This window comes from Gossypium arboreum, chromosome 8 (assembly GCF_025698485.1).
Source record: "Gossypium arboreum isolate Shixiya-1 chromosome 8, ASM2569848v2, whole genome shotgun sequence".
Taxonomy (NCBI): Eukaryota; Viridiplantae; Streptophyta; class Magnoliopsida; order Malvales; family Malvaceae; genus Gossypium; species Gossypium arboreum.
In genome coordinates this window covers 110,852,721-110,857,796 of record NC_069077.1, presented here as the reverse complement: position 1 = coordinate 110,857,796, position 5,076 = coordinate 110,852,721, and the positions used below count along the sequence as shown (strand labels likewise).

General features: G+C 35.6%; 1 non-coding gene across 1 annotated transcript; it reads left to right on the top strand.

The window, feature by feature from the left end:
- The first annotated feature begins 2,008 nt into the window (after nt 1-2,008).
- On the top strand, nt 2,009-2,115 carry LOC128279733 (small nucleolar RNA R71). Its single transcript, XR_008269930.1, has one exon. It is a non-coding gene; the product is annotated as a small nucleolar RNA R71 (small nucleolar RNA).
- The last annotated feature ends 2,961 nt before the right edge of the window (nt 2,116-5,076 follow it).

The window sequence follows — 5,076 nt, the reverse complement described above, 5'->3', positions numbered from 1 at the left end:
GAAGCGCTTATTTATAGTCTAAGCTTGATTTAGCTCTCCATTGAATGATCATGGTGGTTTGAGAAGTTCATACTCCTTATTCCTGCTGGCAATCTTAAAATAAGGTTTTAATCGAGTGATGTTTACCTTAAAAGTGCCGAACTTGGGATGATTCACCTCCACCGTACCGAATGGAAAAATACTAAGTACCATAAGAGGGATTTCCTCATTTGGTGTGGTAGTGACAATATGGGAATTTGCGGCATCTAGTAAGACTTTATCGCTAACCTTAAGTTGATTAGGAGAGGTATCGGGCTTGTTTTGGCGTAGTTGCGGCTTATCATGTGTTCTCGGTTTGTGTGCTCGCCATTCATCTAGCTCCTCTATTTGAAGCCTTCGTTCCTCATGGGTGTCTTTGTTCGCTACTTGATAATAGTGCACTGTCTACGTTGTCTTGGTTCGAGGAGGTTCCTACAAGGACGTTTGAATATTAGTTTTATCATCGACAAGTTTCATAGCGTTATCTTGAGTCTTAGAAGCTTTTACTGAATCGCGTGCTTAGAGTGTTACTGCGTCATCTCCTGCACGAAGTGTTAGCTCTCCTGTGCCTACATTAATAATGGTTCCGACAGTTGCTAAACAGGGTCGTCCTAAAATTAAAGGTACCTCATTATCCTCATCCATATCTAAGACTACAAAGTCTACTCGGTAAATAAATTTATCAATTTTAATGAGAACATCTTCAATAATACCCTTAGGAAATCTAACTGTTTTGCCAGCCAATTGTATGCTCATCCTAGTCTATTTGGGTTTACCAAGACCTAGTCATTTAAACATTTTATACGGCATAACATTTATACTTGCCCCTAGATCAGCTAAAGCATTATTCATAGATAAACTACCAATTAAGCAAGGAATTGTAAAACTCCCTGGATCTTTCAATTTGTTAGGTAGCTTATGCTTTAGAATAGCTGAGCAGACTGCATTAAGTTCCACATGCGATGTAGCGTCTAATTTTCTTTTATTGCTCAGAAATTCCTTTAAGAATTTTGCTGAGTTTGGCATCTGTGACAGAACTTCAATAAAGGGTAAGTTAATATGTAATTTCTTTAAGAGTTTGACAAACTTACCTAATTGTTCTTCTGTTCTGTCTTTCATCATCGCTTTAGGATATGGCACACGAGGTTCATAATACGTACTTACCTGTTTAGGATCATCGTCGTTTACCTCTTCTTGACCATTGTTCATCGCGTTGTCTTGCTGTAATTCTGGCTCCGGTGCAACGAATCCTTCCTTATTTTGAGTACTAATTGCATTGAGGTGTTCCCTCGGATTAGGTTTAGTATTACTTGGTAAGCTACCTTGTGGTTGTTCGGAGATTAGTTTGGATAGCTGGCCTATCTGAGTTTCGAGTCCTTGAATCGATGCTATCTTGGTATTTTGGAAACGGGATTCTGACACTGAGATGAATTTAGAAAGCATCTCTTCAAGGTTTGGTTTCTTCTCTTGTTGATAAGGTGGCTGTTGAAAACCCTGAGGATTTTGTGGCTTTTGATTCCCTTGACCACCTCAAGAGAAATTTGGGTGGTTCCTTGAACCTGCAATATAAGTATTACTGTAGGGGTTATTTTGAGATCTGAAGTTATTGTTACCCATATAGTTGACTTGTTCTTCTTCAGTTGTAGGATTGAAGGATTGGTATTCTGTATGCACACCTCCGCCACTTGAGTCACACCTCATTACTAGATGAACCTGCGTAGAGCCAAGTAAACCGTCAATCTTTTTATTGAGAAGTTTTACCTGATTAGAGAGCATGGTGACTGAATCGATGTGATAAACACCGGCTGTTTTCTTTAGCTTTGTCCTCATAACTTGCCACTGATAGTTATTCAATGACATCTCCTCTACAAATTCATAGGCATCTTCCAGTGTTTTATTGTTGATAGTTCCACCAACAGCTGCGTCAACCATTTGCCGAGTCGAGGTATTCAGACCATTGTGGAATGTTTGAACTTGAAGCCAAAGCGGTAACCCATGGTGAGGGCACCTTCTCAGTAAGTCCTTGTATCCCTCCCATGTATTGTAAAGTGTTTCTAAATCCATCTGCACAAAAGAAGAGATATCATTACGTAATTTAGCCGTTTTAGCCGGCGAAAAATATTTTAGTAAAAATTTCTCGGTCATTTGTTCCCAAGTAGTGATAGACCCTCGTGGTAACGAGTTCAACCACTGTTTAGCTTTGCTTCTCAGTGAAAAGGGAAACAACCTAAGACGTATGGCATTATCAGAAATGCCAATGATTTTAAATGTATCGCAAAATTCCAGAAAGTTCGCTAAGTGAACGTTGGGATTTTCATCCTGCAAACCATCAAACTGAACGAATTGCTGTATCATCTGAATAGTGTTAGGTTTTAGTTCAAAAGTATTTTCAGCTACAGCAGGTCTAGCTATGGTAGATTCAGTTCCTGTTAAAGAAGGTTTAGTATAATCATACATAGTACGTGGAGCAGGATTTTGATTAGCCGCAATTGCAAGAGGTAGCTGATTGCCTTGGTTTTCAGCCATCTCGTCGGTTGGGGGTTGAGTATCATCTTCTAGCTCGTTCTCCGTGTATCGTAAGCTACGCCTTATTTCTCTTTGATTTCTATGGACCGTACGATCGATTTCTTCGTCAAAAAGTAATGGTCCTGACGGGTTTCTTCTAGTCATAAACTATAAAAAGCTGCCAAGAGAAAAAATAAGTAAATAATAATAACAATAATAATAATAAACTAAAATTAAATTGTAAGAAAAATAAATGGCTAAAGTAATAAAAATTTAGCATTCCTAATATTTTGAATCCCCGGCAACGGGGCCAAAAACTTGATTGCGTGATTCGTAGCAAGTAATAAATATTTATAATGAAGATCAAACCTAGACTAACTATTATCACGACAAAAAGGCAAGCGCACCTATCGAACAATAGTATAGTAATGGCAAGACCAGTATATCGTACCCAAGGGAACCAAAAGTACTAGTAATAACTATCTTTTTATTATCTAGCCTAAGAATAAAAGGGTTTGTTTATTAAACTAATTATCTAAACTAATTAACCAATTTAATTAAAGCAAAGAGAAAATTTGGAAAAAGAATTGAAGAAAAGCAATTGATAAAAACAACACCCGAGGAGGAATCCGCCTAGATTTCACTTGTTATCTGACTCTGAACCAGACAATTTATTCACTTGACTTGATCCGTGAGATTCCCTAACCTATGTTATTATCCCTTTCGAGACTAATAACGTCTAACCTCAGTTGAATTAATCGAAATTTCTTTCTTAATTAAAACTCCTAGGGAAGCAGTAAGTCACTCTATGGACTCCCATATTAGGTTTCACCCTAATCCGGTAAAATCTCGTAACCCTATTTCTAGGCGTTCGACCAACTCCAGTTAATTATACCAAATTTACTCTTAGGCAGGGTCTATTTCTCCTCTGCATAAGTACATAATATCATGAATTAATACCCAGAATATTAACTCAAGCATTAAGAACACATAATTAAGAACAAATCAAGTATTTATCATACAGTTCAGATAATAATAACAAGATCCATCATAGGTTTTATCCCCCTTAGGTATCTAAGAGGTTTCGTTCATAATAAAATAAGAGTACATTTCAAAAGTATAAAACTAACAAAACATGAAGAAAACTCTAAAAACCCCTGAAGAAATTCTGAGGGAGATCTTCAGTCTTGGAGTAGCTCCGAGTTTTGGGATGGATAGTCTGGCTTTCTTCAAGTAATTCCTGGCGTGTGGTTCTATATTCAAGAAAAGTTCTGGAAGAGGCCTGTAATATCCCGAATTAGGGCTTAATCAAAATAGTGGTTTCCTGACCACAAATCCGAGATAGAAATAATTATTTTATAATTACTTTGAGGTTTACGATATGATTGCATGATTGTGTGAAAATTTCGTGATGAAATTCTATGCATAAAGTGCTTAAGTTGAGATTAGGGACTAAATCGAATAATTTGCAAAACTTGTATTCTAGAAGTTTTTAGTATGAAATTTCTTTGGAATATTAATGAGGAGGTCTTAAATAGAAATTTGACCAATTTCTAAGTTTATGGACAAAAATTGGACATGGATGGAATTTTTGAAAGTTTAGTAAGGAAGGGCATTTTGGTCATTTGGATATTAAATGAAATTAAATGGGAAAAATAACACAAAAATGATCATCTTCTCCATAAGTTGCTGCCAAATTTTTCTCTCCACCATAGCTAGGGTTCAACACTTTCAAGCCTTGATTGTAAGTGATTTCTATGCTCGTTTTTAATGAGTTTTATGTTTTTGAAATCCTGGTAGCTAGATTTAGCTTATGCTAGCAATAATTCAACCTAGGGTTCATATTTGGAAAAATACCCATAGGTGAAATTTCTGTATTTTAGTGTTTTATGATAGAATATGAGGTTTTAAATTATGTTGGACAACTTGTGCTACTCGGTTTTAAGTGAAAACGTGAAAAGGGCTTAATCGGTAAAAATAATTAATAGTCATAAGTACATGTTAGAGTGTGAATTTGATGTTGCCATAGAAGGGAAAAATGATCAACATGTCATAAAACATAAGAAAATAGGATGAGGTTTAATTTACGAGCCTTGGGGAAAAGTACAAATATGTGAAAGTTTAGGGGCAAAATGGTAATTTTACCAAAGTTCGTACTAGGGACTGTTTTGATGAATGTATGTATTAAATAAATTAATTTGGTATTATAGATTAAGAGAAATAAGATTTAAGTCGCGATCGAGGGAAAAACAAAGTTTACGAGGAATAGGCTCGATTGCTAATATTTTGTATCGAGGTAAGTTCATGTGTAAATAAGGTAACATAATTTTTATTTTAAGTGATTTAATGATATTTGTATGATATGATATTTATTATCATGAAATATTGTGCTTTGTGAATTATTATTTGGTAATACGCAAATTATGTGAATAATTTAATAAGTATGAGATGTTAGCAAATATCGATTTCTATATTCTGAAGAAGGCGATTGAAATGTGTAACTGAAAAGAATCCCATTTGAACCTTGGGAATAGATTAGGGTACAAGTGACAT